A 6140-nucleotide genomic window follows, 5' to 3' on the forward strand; every position below is an offset into this window, starting at 1 on the left:
GGAAAAGTTCATTTATGTCAGTAATTCAACTTAAAAGGTGAAACTAATATATGAGATAGACTCATGACATGCAAAGCGAGATATGTCAAGCCTTTATTTGTTATAATTGTGATGATTATGGCGTACAGCTGATGAAAACCCCAAATTCATAATCTCAGAAAATTAGAATATTAAATGAAATCAACAAAACAAGGATTGCAAATAGAACAATATTGGACCTCTGAAAAATAGAAGCATGCATATGTACTCAATACTTGTTTTGGGCCCCTTTTGCATCAATTACTGCCTCAGTGCCACATGGCATGGATGCTATCAGCCTGTGGCACTGCTGAGGTGTTATGGAAGACCAGGATGCTTCAATAGCGGCCTTCAGCTCTTCTGCATTGCTCGGTCTCGTGTCTCATCTTTCTCTTGGCAATGCCCCATAGTTTGCTGGCCAATCAAGCACAGTAATCCCATGGGCATTGAACCAGGTTCATCTCTCGCTTTGCATGTCATGAGCCTATCTCATATGTTAGTTTCACCTTTTAAGTTGAATTACTGACATAAATGAACTTTTCCACGATATTCTAATTTTTCAAGTTTCACCTGTATTTGTATGTTGATGATTTGTTGAATCTGTTTAATTGGAAATGTAATAAAAATTATTTGGGGGAGGAATGAATCCCTGGGGCGGCCCGTGGGCATGGGAAACAGATCATACCACTTCAGCCTGTGGGTGTGAGAGAATGATAATTTATTCAAAACTTAGAACCGTATTCAACATAATTCTCTGCCCACTGGTACAAGGGCTCCGTTTTAATTTTGTGCAACCCTGCAGTTGTGCTAGTGCAAACTCCCTTGTGCAGCAGAGTGCACAATCTCTTGTGCAGTAAAAGTACCGGCCACCCGGTTTATGCATGCAACCGCAATCTCCGAGTGGAGAAAGACTCTGTGGTGCTTACCCTGGTCCTCAGTCTCTTTGGAAGGAAGGTCGGCAGAGACTGGTGCCTCTAAGACACACGGTTTCATTATGCATATATACAACTTGGGCAGGGTGTGGGGGGTGTTAGGAGAGGGGTAGTATCTCTGGTGGGGGACACATTGTGCTCCTCCTGGGGCATTTTGTCCACCTTTGGTCCCCAATCTGCACTCTGCTCCCACCTGTGGCTCCTAGAAGCTGTCAGCATGCGACAGCGGCCACACTCCAGGAAACGGCTTCGACTGGCTGGCTCAACCAGGTGATGGTGGCCAATGTGTCTCAAACCTTTGGAGAGTTAGGGACTTCCAATCCATGTGAAGACAAGACCTCCTGCCCTGCCGAGGTCAGTTCCCTGACAGGGAGCCACCACTGGAAAGGTCCTGTCATGGGTCAATGCCAACCAGGCAGCCCCCAGCAGTGGCACCACCAACAAGGCCTCATTTGCCGATTGCAGATGTCCCCAAGATGGTTGACATGGAAGAAGGCACACTTTTAGGTACTTGGGGCTTTCTAAAAAGGTAAAGGTAAAGGTACCCCTGACCTTCAGGTACAGTCGCGGACGACTCTGGGGTTGCGATGCTCACCTCGCTCTATAGGCCGAGGGAGACGCGTTTGTCTGCAGACAGCTTCCGTGTCATGTGGCCAGCATGACTAAGTCGCTTCTGACGAACCAGAGCAGCGCACAGAAACGCCGTTTACCTTCCCACCAGAGTGGTACCTATTTATCTACTTGCGCTTGACGTGCTTTTGAAATGCTAGGTGGGCAGGAGCTGGGACCGAACAATGGTAGCTCACCCCGTCGTGGGGATTCGAACTGCTGACCTTCCTATTGGCAAGTCCTAGGCTCTCTGGTTTAGACCACAGCGCCACCCACGTCCCTTGGGGCTTTCTATGCTAGTACTAATACCTTGAATTTGGCCCAGTAGCTAAGGAAATAATTCAACCCATGTTGCTGTAAAGAGGGGTGATAAAACTATTACATGACTTGGGATTGTCGGTGTCCTGACCGCAAACAGAATGGGCCTTTCAAAACGCTCCTCACGATTTTGTGTTTCCGTCGATTTATGGGGACCACAAAGCCACCTCTCTTTTCTTCCGGACTTGATGACTGTCTTGTCCTTGGAAGCAGGTGTGTTCTTGTCTGCTCAAAGAGCTGCTTATCTTTAAACTTCATGCAGGATTTCTGGGGGGCTGGTGGGGGGGGGGGAAGGGTGCCCTGCCCATTCTCCGCTGAGTTGGAAAACTGTCTGTTTTATAAATATTAAAACTGTGAGGCTGTTCCTTATCGGCCTGCGCACCCGCTCTCCCACGAGACTTTCCGGGGTCTCTGTAGGCTCGAAGATTATAGATGCTTTAATCAGTTTTGGTATTAACTGCAAGGCGAGATGGAAGCTGTAATGCAGAGGGGAGCATAAATCATTCCAGCCGTGATTTGATTTTTATCAGTCTTTTAAATAAATAAATAAAATAAAATAAAATAAGGAATGTGTGATTACTGAAAGGAAGGCACCTCTCTGGGAACACAGGCCTTGCCTCCATCTCCCCGGGCAGCTCATAGGAACACAGGAAGCTGCTTAATACCTAGTGAAACCCTTGGCGCATCTAGCTCAGTATTGCCTGCACTGACTGGCAGCACCTCTCCAGGATTTCAGACGGGCCTCTCCCAACCTAACCGGCAGATGCCAGGCATTGAATCTGGGGACTGTCTGCATTCAGAGTTTAAGGATTAACAAGAACCGATTCCATACCTTTCAATATTTCTCTGATGAAATAGAGATGGCCCATTCAACAACAACCACTACAATAATAGTCATAATAGTTGTAATAATAATTTTATAATTTATACCCCAGCCATCTGACCGGGTTGCCACAGCCACTCTGGGCGGCTTCCAACATATAGATAGATAGATTTATTGTTACGGTTCTCAACCAGCACACACGTATCCATAAAAAAACAATCCAAAATACATGCTAAAATATGAACTATAAATATAAACTTGTAAGCTTTAAAATTTTTAGATAAAAGAAGATATCACTACTTTAAAAGGTGGGCTACAGCCGTTTATAGCACTGGTTCGTCTTTAGCTCTGTCCTGAAGCTATGTGGGTACTGCGGACTAGATCGGACTGAATTTTTATGGCTCTAGCACAGAACCTGGCTACCTTTGCCGTCACATTAGCGTTCGTATCTGTGAGAGGCCACTCTATATAGAAATTGTCCCAGCGTCCAGGTAGCTCAGCCAGCATCGAATGGATAAAATCGCCTCGTATCTCCTCATAGAAGCAGCATCACAAGAGTATGTGGCCAGTAGTTCCCACCTCTCCAGATCCGCATAGGCAGTATCTCTCGTTCCAACATATATAAAAACATAACAAAACTTTAAACATTTAAAAATAACTTCCTATTTTGTTGGATTTATGAGTATTGATTGTTTTTGTTAGAATGAATGAATATGTAAGATTTGTTTAGTTGTGTTTTATTAAGAATATTTGTTGTATTTGTTATGTTGATATTCATTATTAGTTATTTATTGTTGTTGTTTAGTTTGTTTTGTTTTTTTATTGTATGGTATGATATAATTTTCAATAAAGATTAATTTTTAAATTAAAAAAAGCAACCTTCCCTATAAGGGGCTACCTCCAGATGTTTTCATAAGCTGTATAGTTACTTAACTCCTTGGCTCATGGGTCACATAACTCTATACACTCCAACATTTCTCCGATAAAATAGGGACATCCCAAGGAAAATTGGGACATTCTAGGATGAAATCAGAAACCAGAGCAGCTTCTGTAAATCCGGAACGTCCCTGGAAAACAGGGACACCTGGGGGGGTCTGATCCGATTCAACGTAAAGCAAGAATTGAGGAAATGGAATGATGGGCAGAGCAGGAGATGCAAAATAATCTGGTTTACCTAATCCAGATGGCAGGTGTCAGCAGTAGTCCTGCCCAAGGATTCCAACGCGGAGATGCCAGGCGTAAGCAGAATCTACTGCAGTGCATGAGGGCATTATTTGGTGGTGGGGGCCAAGAGTTCCCTGAGAGCTGAAACTTCGCAGAATGCTCAGCTCAGAATTCCTGTGCTGGTGGATCTGGATCTAGAGATTGGACACTAGAGGTCAGTAACGGCTTTTGCAAAGAGCAGGAGAACTAGCAAGCTGTGGTTAACTGGCAAGGAGAGGTTGCAAAGCAGAGACATATCTGTCAACCTTCCCTTTTTTCGCAGTGGGAAACGGCGCTGGAATAAGGGAATTTCCGCAAAAAAGGGGAAGTTGACAGCTATGAGCAGAGATGTGGCATTACTTAGGTGTTTGGCACGTACAGGTGAAACTCGAAAATTAGAATATCTTGGAAAAGTCCATTATGTAAGCAATTGTTTTCATTAGCTACTGGAGTTTTAATATATGAGATAGACTCGTGACATACAAAGCGAGATATGTCCAGCCTTTATTATAATTGTGATGATTATGGCGTACAGCTGATGAAAACCCCAAGGTTGAAATTGTTAATTTGGGGTTCTCCTCTGCTGTACGCCATAATCATCACAATTATAACAAATAAAGGCTTGACATATCTCACTTTGCATGTCATGAGTCTATCTCATATATTAGTTTCACCTTTTAAGTTGAATTACTGAAAGAAATGAACCCTTTCCACGATATTCTAATTTTTTGAGTTTCACCTGTACATGCCTGTATACAGCATCACTCTTGTGGTACCTGGAACCTGGTGGAGGCATAAAGGTGCAGAAGACTGCATGCAGTGTGCCTGGAAGAACATTGCAGGGGGTTGAGCTAGAACCGCTGGTGTCCCTCCAAGTCTACCGTTCTATGATCCTGGGAGCTATTGCATTGGATTCTTCTACTGCACAACATTAAACTTACCAGAGCCCTTTCCTTAGCGGACAGAGAATGTTGAATGCAGCCCAAAGTATTGACAAGCTGTTGCTCGCAAGAGCCTTCATTTTGGGAAGAGCAAAAGGTATATTCCCAGATAGATTTGTTTTTGGAGCTGGCAGCGATGGCATGGTTCCATCTGCCAACTTAAAACAGCGGGACAGAGCACGGCAAAGGGATCAAGCTGTGTCAGGTGGAATCAGCAGGGCTTCTCTGGAGAAAGAACGCCTCTTCCTGCCATTAGGAACTTTCTGTAATTCCAGTTACAGGTAGGTAGCCGTGTTGGTCTGCCATAGTCAAAATAAAATAAAAAATTCCTTCCAGTAGCACCTTAGAGACCAACTAAGTTTGTTCTTGGTATGAGCTTTCGTGTGCATGCACACTTCTTCAGATACACTGAAACGGAAGTCACCAGACCCTTAAATATAGTGAGGGAGTGGGGAGGGGTATTACTCAGAAGGGTGGTGGGAATGGGTGATCAGCTCATAGGTGTGGAAAACCTGTTGATGACTGTTAACGACTGCAATTGGTTCTTACAGGGAAAGGCAAGGGGTGAGATCTCGGCTAAAGATAGCTTCGTCATGTATAATGAGATAAGAATCCAATGTCTTTGTTCAGACCAGGTTTCTCCATGGTTTTAAGTTTAGTGATTAGTTGCAACTAGTCGTCAACAGGTTTCCCACACCTATCAGCTGATCACCCATTCCCACCACCCTTCTGAGTAATACCCTCCGCACTCCCTCACTATATTTAAGGGTCTGGTGACTTCCATTTCAGTGTATCTGAAGAAGCGTGCATGCACATGAAAGCTCATACCAAGAACAAACTTAGTTGGTCTCTAAGGTGCTACTGGAAGGAATTCTTTATTTTATTTTGTTTTCTCTGTAATGTTTAGCCAAACTCTCCAAGTGGCTCCAGTTTGCCCTCTGGAGCCGCAGAGAACGGATCGCCACTTTCTAGCAACAGGCCGTTCGAAATTTGAAGGTGGCTCTCCCTTTCAACTCTCCAGGCCAAAAAGATAATAAACGCTAATAAATATTCTCCTCGCCCCCCCCCCTATATAATGGCATTGGATAGATGTGTGTATGTGCACGCACGTGAGTAAGAATCTCATTTGTTAAGTAATTAAAGTTATCTATTTGGACCCCAAGCGTTCTCAATGGTGTGCGCATTGCGGAAAGTGGAAGGGAGTATCGTTCTTAACGTGATAAATTTTACAAATGAATGAAAAAGAACCAAATGGGAGGGAGGTGTGCTGAGGCAAGAAACGAGGGTTTAATTTGA

This window comes from Lacerta agilis, chromosome 17, assembly GCF_009819535.1.
Source record: "Lacerta agilis isolate rLacAgi1 chromosome 17, rLacAgi1.pri, whole genome shotgun sequence".
NCBI classification, from domain to species: domain Eukaryota; kingdom Metazoa; phylum Chordata; class Lepidosauria; order Squamata; family Lacertidae; genus Lacerta; species Lacerta agilis.